At 37.5% G+C, this 15,012-nt stretch overlaps 1 non-coding gene across 1 annotated transcript; it reads right to left on the bottom strand.

The window, feature by feature from the left end:
• Positions 1-349: 349 nt before the first annotated feature.
• LOC118840519 lies at positions 350-455 on the bottom strand. Its single transcript, XR_005009706.1, has one exon. It is a non-coding gene; the product is annotated as a U6 spliceosomal RNA (small nuclear RNA).
• Between the last annotated feature and the right edge of the window lie 14,557 nt (positions 456-15,012).

The raw sequence follows: 15,012 nt of genomic DNA, 5'->3' as shown, positions 1-15,012 counted from the left end.
TCATCTGTAAAAAGGAAATAATACTTATAGTACTTACCATATAGGTTTATGAGTTAATGAATGTTTAGTGAGTTCATGAATGTGAAATATTTGTAAAGTTTCAGGTGCAACACAAATATCAGCTATTATCAATAACATTGGACACACTTGGTGTTTTATTACAAAGCTCCTAGCATATTGCATCCATTGAAACCCCAGGATAGGCATCAGGGAACCTGAGTTGTATTAGTGCCTCTTTTACTACCTGGCTTAATCAGCCTCAGCCTCAATCTCCTCACCTGTAAAGTAGGAATTCTTGCTTTCTGCAAGGAGTGCTAGAAACAATTAGTTCTTCTGTAGCATTTTAAAAAAATATGTGGAATGCTTCACAAATGTGTATGTAGTTCTTGGGCAGGAGCCATAAGAATCTTTTCTGTATCATTCTGACATTTGCACATGTGCTGCTGAAGCAGCACCCGAAGCATTTTAATTTAGGTAAAGTGAACACAAAGTATTTCAACAAATGGAGAATTCAAAGGATATTCTCCTCAAAGTCACAGTCCTAAAATACCGGTAAGGTGCGCAACATGAAAACGAGAGCCATTCATGAGCCCATAAATACAAGGAAGTCTCCTTTCCATCTCAACAGTTTTAAAATAACCAACATAAGAGATTTACATTTCTGAAAAAATACTTTCTTGGACTCCATATGAATAGTTTCTTCATGAGTGGTTTAATTTTCGATTCCTGGAAGTTAGAATATTGGATCTAACTATAGCACTGCGAGAAAAAAATGCTATAAGAACACCAATAATAGAAGGCTACCTCTCTTGAGTATGATTAACTAACCCCGACACACCCCTCTATTGTATTTTGAAATGCAGTCTGCAATAGATCACAAGGAAGCAAACTGTTTATTGATCGAAGAGATTCATTAATAAAATAATCATTATCACCATCATTAGTTAATATTTATTGAGAACCAAGTGAGTATATAACACCTTGCTCTCTAGTATTATAATTCCTGTAGAGCTACAGAGTAAAACATCAAGTTAACTCATGAATAACAAGAATATTTATTATTATTATTTGCTAGCATATGAGAGGAAGGGTGCTTTGGGTTATTTGGGTTTTCTGAATAATTAAGAGTTAAGGAAAAACAATATTTTGACTCCATTGTTGTTGAAGATTTTTCTAGACTCCATTTGTCATACTTTTCCTGTCAATATAATGATCATCGCGCAACATTTATGTCTCTTGGAGCAGGTGAACTTTGGCCATATCTTATGGGGAACCCAGGCTACCACATACTTCCTGATCATTGTCAAACCAGGCATCCATTCGTATTTCTTCACTTAATAAGGTTCTTAAAATATCTCAGGGTCATCTTAATCAACAAGTTTCATTATGTAATACTATAGTTGTGGACAGCTAGATAGCACAGTGAATATAGTGCCTGGCCTGGAGTCAGGAAGATCTGAGTTCAAATTTGACCTCAGACACTTACTAGCTATGTGACCCTGGGCAAGTCACTTAACTCTGCCTAAGTTCTTCATCTGTAAAATGAGCTGGAGAAGGAAATGGCAAACGACTCTAGTACTTATGCCAAGAAAACCCCAAATGGGGTCATATAGAGTAGATAGTGAGTGAAAATGATGCTGAAGGTATTGGATATTGGGATGAATGCCTTAATTTGCATACCTAGCATTTATACCGGAGAATGTATCCCTTCAGGAAAACGTATCTATATTCAGCAAAATATAAGCCCATCGAGGGCAGGGACTCTTCATTTTTGTACTGGAAGCTCCAGTGCCTATACCTTAATGAATGTTTGTTGAGTTGTTGAATTTATTGAATAATTCTTTCAACAGCCACTTATTACATATCTTCTCCATACAGATCCACGTGCTAGATCTTGAAATGTGCATTGTCACTTGTTAATGATAGTATGGGAAAAAATCTGGTTCAAGATTCTGATTGTTTGGGTTTCAGTTGATCAAGGTTTTGCTGTGTTAAAAATAGGAAAGAAGGAAGGAAATGAGTATTTATTAAGCACTTGCTTTGTGCCTGTCACTGTGCTAAGTGCTTTACAATATTATGTCATTTGATCCTAACAACAACCCTGGGAGGCAGGTGCTATTATTATCCACATTTTATATTTAAGGAAATTGGGGCAGAGAGAGGTTAAGTGACTTGCCCAAGGTCACATAGCTAATAAGTGTCTGAGGCAGGATTCTCTGTCCATTGCACCACTTAACTGCCTCAATAAGCCCTTAGAAGTATTCTCTTGTACCTAAACTGCTCCTATGGTAGGGGATGAGAAAAGGGTGTCAATAATTCAGCCTTTTGTTTTTGTTTTCCAGATCCAACCTTCTAACTTAATTTCTCCTTTACATTTCGATTTCTTCTTCCCACGCCAATCCATACTACACAGAAATGCCAAAGTGATTCCAACTCTATGAGCTCCCTATTGCCTCTAGGATAGACTAAAAGCTCCTTTGTTTAGACGTTAAAAGTACTCCATACTCTGGCCCCAAACTCTTTTTCCAGACTTACTGGACATTACTCTCCCTCCAGCACTATGTAATCTAGCTACACTGGCCTTCTTTGCATTCCTCATTCACAATGGTCCATCTCCCATCTGTCCCTTTATACTGACTGTCCCTCAGACCTGGAATGCACTCCATCCATCCCTCTTCCTCACAGAACCCCTCTCTGCCTTCCTGATGAGGCTCAATCAGCCCTGCTTACACAAACCTGTTTCTGTTCCTCCCAGTGCTTAGTGCCTTCCTAGTATTTAACTCCTTTATTTGTACTGATCATCTTTGCATTTATTGTGTATGATATATGTATGTGTGTATATATATATATATGTGTGTGTGTATAAATATGTACATATATATATACTTATATATGTTTTTATGTGTACTCATTGTCTTCTCCATTCAAAATGCAATCTCTTGAGAGCAGAAATTGTTTTATTCTTTGCACTTAAATACCCAGTATGTCCCTGGCACATTATACATGCTTAAGAAAGACTTGTTGACTGATTTTTATCAATTTTCAATGATAATAATGACAATGTTTTCCATGTAGGAAGATCTTGTTTACTAACCTGAGGCATGCTTTTTGAGGTGTTTTCCCAATTTTGATGATAGAGTTATAATTTATACTGATCAAACCACATCACACTCTCTCATCCAGATTTGTTTATAGCCAGGAATCATCTCTTTCTCTCTCTCTATCTCTCTCTCTTCCTCTCTCTCTCTGTCTCTCTCTGTCTCTGTCTCTCTCTGTCTCTCTTTCTCTCTCTGTGTGTCTCTGTCTCTCTCTGTGTCTCTCTCTCTGTGTGTCTTTCTCCCTCTCTCCCTCTCCCTTCTCTCCATTTACTCTTGGAATTTCTATTTTAGTCAGTCAACATTTATCAAGCACTTACCATGTGCCAAGCATTCTGTTAAGCCCTGGGGATACAAAGAAAGGCAAAACTAGTCCTTTCCTTCAGGCTCATATTGTAATGTGGAAGATGACATGCAGACAGTTATGTACATATAAGATACAGGATAGGAGGAAGGTAATCACAGAGGAAAGGCACTAACTAACATGAAGAGGGAGCAGGAAAGACATTGTAAAAGGTTAGATATTTTTTTACCTAAGACTTGAAATGAGCCAGAGGAGCCAGGAGGCAGAGTTTAGGAGGGAGAGCATTCCTGGTATGGGGACAGCCAGAGAAAAATGCACTGGGTCAGGAGATGGAATATCTTGTTCAAGGGAACATCCAGAAGGATAATATCACTATATCAGATAACACTGGGGGAACAAGATGTGAGAAGAGGCTAGGTTAAAAGCCAAACAGAGGATTTTCCATAATGCTAGAGATAATGGGGAGCCCTTATAGTTTGGTGAAGAGAGGGTGTCAGGGGCTTTAGGAAGATCATTTTGGAAGCATGGTGGAGGATAGCCTGAAATAAGAAGTGACTTGAATCAGGAAAACCAATAAGTAAATAATCACAATATTCCAGATGTGAGGTGGTGAGGGTCACCCACCCCAGGGTGGTAGCAGTGTCAGTGGAGAGAAAGGGGCTTATCTGAGGGATATTACAAAGTTAGAATTGGTAGGACCTGGCAACAGATTGGATATTGGAGTGAGAATGAGGAGGGCAGGATGACACTATTGTTGCAAACCTGAATAGCTGAGAAGATAGAGGTGCCCTTGATGGTAACAGGAAAGTTAGAAAGAAGGGCAAGTTGAGGGGGAAAGATTATGAGACCTGATTTGTATATGTTGAGCTTGATTTGTCTATGGGACATTCAGTTATATGGCCCATGAGCAATTGGAAATGCAAGACTGTAGGTCAGGAGAGAGGTTAGGGCAGTATAAACAAATATAAAAATCATATGCATAAAGCTGAATCTATCTCAAGTGCCACCTGCCACAGAAGACTTTTCCTGATATGACAACTCTTAATACTCCCCTGGAAATTGCTTTGCACTTACTTATCTGTGAACATGTTTTAAATTCCCAGTAGAATGTAAGCCCTTTGAGGGCAGGGTACATTTCACTCTTGTCTTTGCATCCCCAGCATCTAGAAGGGTGAATGGCAGGCACATAGGCACTTAACAAATGCTTGTTGGATTGAATGGAATTGAATTGTTAATGGCCTTTCTCCGTAAGGCATCTGCCTGGGTTTTAAAAAGGAGGTTTGTGATTGTGCAGTTTATCAAACCAACTGACTGCAAGGTCTGTACTGGTGATCTTGTTTTGGACTCAGTAGTACTATACTCTGATCGTTGGTGGTTAGTTGGTTTCAGATTTGTAGATGGAATATCGCACATGGGAAGTTTTTTAACTGGCCCTGGCCTCATGGCAGAACAATAAAATTGTCATGATTAGGCTGGCTTGACTCTAAAGTTAAAGATCGAAAGCCTGTTTTAGAGGGCTGTCTTTAATATTCAGTTTCGTTTTGCGTGGAATTTTTTTTGACGTGCATCTTGTAATCACAATTATATAATATACCCCCATATGAAACTAACTGGAAATGAAGAAGTTTGACTTGAGAATTTGATTTAGGTATAGAAAATGTTTACTGCTCTGCAATAAGAATGCGATGTTCTTTCCTTCTTCCAGACTTGGACACAGTGTTCCTTTGAAAACAGCCAGGTAATTTTCCTAGGTCAAAATGAACCTTCTCAGGCTCTATGTCATCTTTGTGATTCTGCCATAAAAAAGAGCAAGGGGAGGAGAGAAGGAGGGAGAGTGGAGGAGCTAAAAAGTCCCTGGCCATAGAAAGGCATGATTTTGGCTGAAGCAGAGTTCAGTTTTCAAGACAACATGAAACTAGGGAGAGTAGCAAGCATGGCTGTTGATTTTTCCCCCTAATTGCTGAGCTGGTCAAGATAATAGTTGATTTTTCCTGGCTGCTAGAGTGGTCCTATCCTAGCTCTGATCTGTATCCTGGAAATTGGATACTAATCTATACTGATGGATCCATTTTGGGTTAGAGGAAGTTGCTTAACCTTTGTGTCTTAGTTCCTCTGCCTTTAAATTGAATATAATGAAGCTTCATTCTTACCTATCTCATGGAGCTATTTTGAGATTAATGCCACCATGTGTCTAATTTTGCCTACCTGTATCTCTCCTTTTATGTATCAAACTCCCTTTGAAGCCATTGAAAGCCTTATGTGTAGCCATAGTATGGGGAAAGCTGGGGAATGGGGTGGGGATGTGGGATCTGCAGGCTGAGAAAATGAGTGTAAATTACTTTTATTTCCTCAGAACATGATGCTATATAAATATCCAGAAAAATCAAAAACCTTCTACTGTTTGCCTGTTACATTTCATCATATAGGAAATTCATATAATGACATTCCAACCAAAAGCCCATAGAAGGGCTTCACAAATCCCTTTTGCAGAGGCAGCTAGGTGGCATAATGGATGGAGTACTGGACCCAGAATCAAGAAGACATGGGTTCAAATTTGACCTCAAACACTTAGCTATATGATTGTCTGCCTCAGTTTTTTCATCTGTAAAATGGGGGTGGTGGTGATAATAGCATCTATTTTATAGAGTTGTTGGGAAGATAAAATAAGATATTCATAAACCTTAAAGTACTATATAAATAATAGTAATTATTATTATTACTATTCTCTGGCAGAGATTTTTGGCTTCTAATATTTTCTCTTCAGATTTCCTGAAAATTGCTAGAAGGACATTTTATCATGTGGTTATTTTTCAGGCAGAAGTTCCATGCATGATGTACACAGGATGGATAGGGCAGGCAGCATACTGGGAAAATTCCAACAATGGCAGTTAGGAAACATTTTGCAATACAAAGCCCAGTCACTGGACTCCAACTATGTAGAATTCAAGTTAGGCATTAACCAAGGTTACTCTGCTTGGGAAGATTGAGAAATATTGGAACATATTAATCAGGGGTGAGGCTAGAATCTCATTCTCCAGATAGATTATATTTAGAAATTTTTTAAAGGATAGTTTAGACTATTCAGTCAGATACTTAATTAGAAAAGTTCTAGAAGCCCTTCCCGGCCCTACAGTTCTGTAATCACAATATGGAGGCAGCAAAGACAACCCACCATTCAAAATGAATATAGTACAAAACAGAACACTTTTTAAAAGCACACTTCTAAAAATAAGCTCAAGCTGTCCATGGCACAAGACTCCTTGTTGCCAAAAATGTTACTGTGGAAATATTTTTTGTACTTAGAAAAGCTATCTTAGGTTGATGACCTCTATGCTATTTTCAAATTCTGTATTATCTAACACTCTCTTTGCTCCTAATAAACAGCAGTTCATTTAGGCTAGTATACTAACTATTGTCTAGTCACAGGGAGTATAAAAATCTGCCCAGAAGCAATGGACTTTCCTCAGACCTGGAGCTTCAGGACCAGGGAGAGCTCCACCTTTGTTACATATTACTTTGTGTTGACAAATTTGCCTTCGATCATCCAACTCAGCATTCTTTTATTCAGTGGCTATGATGTGCTAGGCATGGGGGATATAAAGACGAGATACAGAAACTAGACGCTTGCTTGATCTCTTTCCTAAGGATGATCCAGATATTTAAGACAACTTTAACCCAGTGACATCCAATTGGATGCCACTTTCATTGATTTATTCAATCGACTAACCAATCAACAAATATGCAAACTCTTTTGAGTACTTGCCATGTGCTGGGCATAGTGGGGGGAGGGAGAAAAGAGTCAGAAAAAACTTGCTTTCTATAGCTTAGTATCTTCTTGAGGGTATAAGATCTAGGGGAAGAAACGGAAAAACTAATAGCACAGAGCAATATATATGCTAAATAACTGGTGCATACAATAAGTGATATAGAGCTCTGACATTTTATACTTTCTCGTAATTTCCTTTGTTTTGTTGCTCTCAATTTTTAAAAGGAAGAGACAAAACACATACATGAGTGTTTCTTAATGAATACCTAAAATGACTGTGACAGTTTTTCTCTCCAGATTTCATTTTCATTGAATGATTTTATTGTTTGAATAATAGGTTTAATTTCAAGTGATCTATATGTTTGTGGGATACAGATAATTATTAGTTAGTAGCCTGTATGTTTTAATAAACAAAAACACAATAATATTAAATTTATTTGGAATACTGTGGATACAAAGTACTTTCACATATATAGTCTCTGATCAAAAAGTCCTGTGAATTGCATGGTGCAAGTATTTTAATTCCCATTTTGCAGATGAGGAAAGAAGACTCAGAGGAAATTGCCATATTTGGTGATGTTTCTACTATATTATGCTTTCTCTAAAAAAGAAACAATAGAATGTTAGGTTTCTTTCGGGTTCAATTACTATTCGCTTTCATAATAGCTTACATTGATATGGTATGTCCTCCAAATCTTAGCTATTGTAGCTTAAAGCTATACTAAGATTTTTGGGACATCCTGTATAGCTGTTTTAGGTTATGAATTGCTTCACCTGTATTGTCTCATCTTGTCCTCACCCCAACCCTAGGAGTTAGGCGCTATTATTCACATTTTATAGATGAGAAAACTGAGGTTGAGAGAGGTTAGTGACTTGTCCAGGGATACTTATCTATTCAGTATCTAAGGCAGGATTCAAACTCAGATCCTCCTGGCTCTTCCTGTGTTCTATCCATTACAGCAAGCTGCCACTTTGTAGAGAGTCTGATTTCACTTTGGTCTGGTGTATGTGGACTAGTGCTTCATTTCAGATCTAGCTTCATGCATTTTCATAATTAGGGCCAGAGATAAAATTTTGATCACTCACCCTGACTCTGAATTTCATGAGGACCCTAAAGGAAAACGAAACAAACAAATGAACAAAAAACTAGATCTGTGATTTCATTGGTATAGTTTATTCCTGGTAGGGAGGAGGGGTGGGAAACTCCCTCTACCAATGGACATTGGCACTTGCTATGAGACTCAAATATTGCCTTAGAGAAATGGGTCTCTAAGAGGTCAGGGTACTTGCCTAGGGTCACACAGACAGTATAGGCTAGAGGTGAGGCTTGCACACAGATCTTTCTGACTGTAGGGCCAATTCTTTCTATATTATGCTATGCTGTCTTTCATAAATTCCAAGGCTAGCATAAGTGATCTAAACCTTGCTCCTGACTCTGTGGTGCTAAACCAGACCTGCCATTAAGCACTAGATCCCAGACCCTTGGACATGACAATGAAGCCAGAATGAACACAAAGGAAATGGTCAGTGGTCCTGAAATAATTTTAATCTTCTAGGTCTCTTTCTTTTGAGAGGCAGCATGATGTAGTAGAAATAGAGCCAATCTTGGAATCAGAAAAGTTGGGTACAAGTCTAAATTCAATTATTTGCTAACTATTTGTGAGTCTCAGCTTCCTCATCTATAACAATTCATGGACCAACTAACTCACAGTCAATAAGCCCATACATGTTTCAGGCATTGTACTAAGTCTAAGGGGCTACAAAGAAAACCAAAAGACAGTTCCTGCCCTCAGGGAGCTGTATCAGTGGGACTTTTTTTTTTTGTTTTCTCTTTTGGAGCACTTATTTAATCAAGTGCCCTTGATGAGTCCAGCTTTTGTTTCTTTGATTAAATTAGGAGTCTTTGATGACCTCCTTGCCTCAAGGAAAAGCCTAGTTTACATGGGTTTGAGTCACATGTTGTGATGCCCTTTGACCCCGAACAGAGTACTTAAACTCAGAGGTTGCTGTTTTTTTCCCTTGGAGGTCACTCATGGAAGGAGTGTTGAGACTCTGGGCAAGCCGTTTTATCTGCCGTTGTATCAGCTTTGCTAACACAGATGTTGGTTTGTATTTGCTCTGTTTATATAATGTATGTTTGTAATTTATTTGTATTTGCTCTGAAGTTCAGGTTGCTGGCTTTTCCTCCTGAACTAAGTGAGTTATATATGTATGTTTGATTAAAGTAAGATTGTTAACCCCTTAAAGTTACTCAAAGCAGATCAAAGAACCTGTGCTGGCAGCTCTTCTTGCTGGTCTTGTTGGGTCTTACACCTCAACAGCTGCTGCTAGCTGAGTTGTTGTCACAGGAGCTCACAGAGCTCTCACATGGGAAGGACAACATGCAAACAACTAGGTATGAACAAGATAGATCCAGGATAAATTGTGATAATCAACAACAGGAAAGGGAGTAATGTAAGGATAACATGAGACCAATTATGTGCAGGTGTTTTGCATTCATCGTGTTGTATAAAAATGTATTATTATTGTAGTCCCAATTTTTAAAAAATGGAACCTTTCTTCACTGAGAATTCTGAGATTCTCTTTACAAAGTAAAAAAAAAAAACCTCCTGATTAAAATTCACTTGAGCAAAAAAAATTATACTAAATATGTGAAAGAATCCATAAGTGAGGTATTTGGATATAATGGATCCAAACGGCAGAGGAGGTGCTGAATTTTTCCCTTTTCTCTAGATATTTCAGAGTTGGGTGCAAATACCCTGAACATACATGTTACTATTAATGCCTCATTCAGGTGATACAACGTGTCATAGGAAAGGAATAAAAAGTAATAGCATTAGTGAATATGGATGGGGGAAATGCCCATTTTATGGATTTTATAGACTGTGACTGGAGTCTGATGATTTTGGAAAAAGTATTGCTAAGACTCATGTTGTGCAAGCAATTATTCATAAGCCACCATATAGCAAGAGGGAGCAGCGCAAAGGAAGATTTGGGTCTCTGTCTGACTTTGAAAGCTGAGAGTGCTCTAGGCCAGAGATGTCAATGTGTATGGTTAACTGTTATGGATCTTACAATAAAAATTTGTTGAAGGTCATTAAACACTCATCTCTCTATGTTTATTACTTCAGTTTTTTATTTGTTGGTAGACATGGATCGTTTGGTGTCAATTACCACCACACTTGGCATTTTATGCAGTAAAGGTCCTTATGGTTCTTGATGGGTAAATAAACAAACCAATGAAAATCTACAGAAGCTGTGTAGCCTGGAGCATCCCTGCACTTTTATATCTTGAAGCAAGAGGGGAATTGTTCCTCCTCTATTGGACTAGGACTGTTTCTTCCCCCTTCTCTCCTCTTCCTTCCCCTCTAATGGATAAATCTGAAGAAAATGCAAGTTTTTCGAGGACCAGGCCTATTTCCTTTTTTGTCTTTTGGATCTTCAGTGCTCAGCTCAGTGTCTGAACCATTGAACGGACTTAATAAATTCTCAATGAATTACATTGACTGTCATCAGAAAGTATTTAACATTATTTGTATGTGAGAAACAACATAGTATAGGAGATAGAAAGCCAGCCTCAAATCCAAAAAGACCTAGGTTTAAGTCCCACATCTGACATAAACTAGCTATGACAAGTTCCTTAATCTCTCTGTGTTCTAAGGCAAGGCAGCTGAGAGAAATTAATATTATACTATTATATTAATAACAAATTGTTAATTTGTGATCCATACTTTTCCTCCTATTTTTATTAAGACCCCACTCCAGAAAAGGTCAGTTACTGAAGGGCATGACTGAGTATAAGATTACTCCTAACCCACAAGGCACATGCTCATTAACTAGGTTGGGTAGGATCCAGAACAACTGGGAAATCTGAATTCTGTTTAGAGTATAAACAGAATCCAGTCTGGAAGAGTTTTTTCCCTGGGGGAAAGATCCCCTGTCCTTGATCCCCTTCATTAGAGTTTAGGGCTACCTAGCTCATGAAGGAGAAAGCTATACAGAGAGGTCCAGATGGAAGTGGCTTCCCCTGCCCATATGCCTCAAATCCATGCTAACCAGGCTTTCCCTTGAGGCAAGGAGGTCATCAAAGACTCCTAATTTAATCAGACAAACAAAGGCAGGATTGATCAAGGGCACTTGATTAAATAAGTGCTAAAAGACAAACCAGTAAAAAAAAGTCCCACCTTAATTAGTATTACAGCTACTCCCCAAGACAGAAAGCAATTTGATATAGGCTACATATGTGCAATTATGTAAAACATATTTCCACATTAGTCATGTTGTGAAAGAAGAAACAGAACAAAAGGAAACAACCAACCAAAAAACCAACAGAGAAAGTGAAAATAGTATAGTGAAATAGTATAGTGAAAATAGTACAGCTTCAATCCTACAGATGCAGTTCAGGTCCTCCAGAATCTTGCCGTCTTATTCAGAATGGCAGTGGTAGCCATCAACACTAGTTATGCACATGGGCATTGGCCAACTGACCTCAGAGAGGTTGCCAATGTTTAAATCTATTAGATATTATACTGGCTTGGTTTAACCAAAGCAAATTACAAATATAGTTGCAGAATGATCAGTCTTGTCCCCATGAGATTATTGTCACTAACCTGGAATGACTACAAAGATTCGCCTTTTGTCCGGTTACCTTCCGTCTACTATATGTAGGCACTGTACAAAGAAAATTGTCATGAGATAGATAAATATAGGCAGATAGATACTTAAATATATAGCCGTTTTATATATATATATATATATATATATATATATATATATATATAATGACAGTATATATACATACACGTTATATATACATGTTTAAGGAGGAGGGAACTGAGGCCCAGAGAGTCTGGGGGACTTGCCTAAGAAGATGTAGCTAATAAGTGGCTGAGCTGAGATCTGAACCGAGTTCCAATGACTCCAAATCTGTCACACTTTCTACTGCACCATTCTGCTTTCCTTTTTTTTTATTTCCTAGAAAGGAAAATCTATTTGGGTAATTAGAAAGAGATGGGTGATGATGTGGTACTAACATTCTTTTTTCATTCTCCTTTTCTTTAGAGGAAAACTTAACATGCTTCAATTTAAGGGAAAAGTAGCCTGCTCACATTAGAATTACTGCATGTTTTCCTGTACTTGAAAAAAAAAAAACAAACGAACAATGTTTCACAGAGAAATTTGTTCCCTGCTTACCTACCTGGTGAATATAATGGTTACCACATGTGTAATGTCTTCAAACAAGGACACATGGTATGTTGAATCATTAGTATTTGTTTAAAAAAGAATAATAGTCTGAAACCCAATTTATTGATTTATTCATTATGTTTATTAAAATACATTGTCTACCTACAGCCTAATAATCGTTTGTGCCCCACATATATTATTAGTCTGAAGAAGAGGGAGATTTTAATATATATTATATAAATACACATATATACCCAATAATATATGTACATATATTATTACATGGTTACTAGGTTTAATTTCATCACACATATGTAAATATCCATCCATATATATGTATACATGTATGCATATGTATGCCATGTATTTAACAATGAAATTAATCCAGGCAGCTGTGCAATAAAATCATCCTTAAAATGAAAGGAGATGTGGCCATGAAACCTGGCCAGTGATATAGCCCAGGTCCATTTCAGACTCTCCCCTTGAAACACTCACCTAGATGTTTTGTGACTTCCTTTTACAAATTAAGATCAGTAACTACAGAGTACAACAAACACCACTCTCCCCACCCTCTTTCCTTACTGCCCCTAAGCAAAAGGGAAGCAAAACCACCCATCTGTTTTCTGCCTTAATCTTCAAACACTCACTCTCCTTTTCTGTTGATTATAGCTTTTTTCTTGGGCTCCAGAGTTTCCTTATTAGCCATATCCTTAGCACCCACATTACTTAGTGTGGATTGAATTCAGATAGTTTATAAGCTGATGACTAACACGGTCACTTGTTATTTATAGGAGTACTTGGCATATTTATTGAGACTGGCCATTTCCTGAGAAACGTTCCTCCTCCAACATTAAGTGTAAAATGTTATTTGTCAACAAGTGATGAATTCATTTTCATATTTAAATTCCTTTTGTGCATTTAAACTTATTAACATAGCTAATATGTTTCTGTTGGAAGCATGTAAATCTTTAAATGCAGTATTCCATTCCCCAACATAATTCTCTTAACCATTTTATTGTATGTAAAAGGCACAGTGGATAGAGTGCTGAGCCCAGGGTCAGAAGAGCTGAGTTCACTTAGGACTGCAAACACTTACTAGCTGTGTGACCCTGAGCAAGTCACTTAATTTCTGACGGCTTCCGGTTTTTCAATGGTAAAATGGGGATAACAAAAGCATCAACCTGCTAGGGTTGTTGTGAGGATCAAATGAGACAGTATTTCTAAAGTGCTTCACACAGCGCCTGGCACATAGTAGGTGCTTAATAAGAGTTTATTCCCTCTCTTTTCTCCCAAATTAGGAAACACAGATCTCATAGTAATAGGAATTAGGTTTTCTAGTGAAGTCAATCCATGATTGACTAGAATCAAAGCCCTAGGAAAAACACGATTTAAGGAGGACAATCTTCTTTGACCAACTCAAATAAGGAATTTTTTTAATGACTTCATGTTAATAATAATAATACACAAAAAAGATCTATGATTTAAATCTCAACTAAAATCTCACCTTCTATAGAAAGCCTTCCCTAACTCTTCTTAATTCCAGTGTTTTTTCTTGTTTAAATATTTCCTACTTATCCTGTATATAGTTTACATATATATACATATATACATATGTATAACGTGTGTATATATACATATATGTGTGTGTGTATATATATATGTATGTATGTGTGTTTGTGTGTGTGTGTATATATATACACACACACATATTACAGTCACAGGTATATACTGGTTTGCATACTGTCTGCCCCATTAGATGGTGAGCTCCTTGAGGGCAGAGTCTGCCTTTTGCCTCCTCCTGTATCTCCAGAACTTAGCACAGCTCCTGGCACATGGTAAGTGCTCAATAAAGGTTGATCAAGTTGAATTGATACAATCATGGGATCTAAATATGACACACTTAGAATGCAAAAGGACCTTAGTGGTCACCAAGCCTAGCCTCTGGATTTTCAGATGAGATACTTGAAGCCCAGAGAAGTGAGTTAAATCCATTAAATAAACCAACTTTCTCTTCCTCTATACTTCTGAAAAAAGAATCAAAGACTCCTCTATGCTATCTGAAATAACTTTGATAATTAAACACCTGCAAGTGTACGGAAGGTTCTTTAACCATAAGCCTGCACGTAGTCTGGAAGAGACCTGAAAGCTGCTTTGGAGATTCTAGTACGGCATTGGAGATGGCTAAATTCCTAATGTGTCATTTCAGTAAACCTCTCATTTCTCCAGAATTCGTAAGGGAGGAGTCATTTGGGATAGATAAGACTTCCAGATCACTGATCACTTCTTAAACCCTAAAATTTTCTCATTACAATCATTGTAAGGGAAAATCTTCCTAAAACATACAATAAACGTTTCTGTCTTCTTAAACAGATGATCAGTTTTCCCTTAGGTACAGAAGTTTTGCTATCCGGACCCCTTTACAGCTCTTGAAAATTATTGAAGACCCTCCCCTCACCAAGAGCTTTTGTTTATGTGAGTTACATCTATTGCTTTTTACCATTAAACATCTTGATATTATTATGAATAATTTTGACCTCGTACATCCCCTTAAACACTTTGAGACCCACTACTTTAGTAGACAAGTCCTAGCAAATTGCTTCAGGCACAGGGATATATAGATATTAAGTGTCATAGGTGTGATTTGACCTAGAATTTCCTTATAG

Source organism: Trichosurus vulpecula, chromosome 2 (assembly GCF_011100635.1).
Source record: "Trichosurus vulpecula isolate mTriVul1 chromosome 2, mTriVul1.pri, whole genome shotgun sequence".
NCBI lineage: Eukaryota > Metazoa > Chordata > Mammalia > Diprotodontia > Phalangeridae > Trichosurus > Trichosurus vulpecula.
The sequence above is the reverse complement of the archived record's forward strand: the minus strand, read 5'-3'. Positions and strand labels throughout refer to the sequence as shown.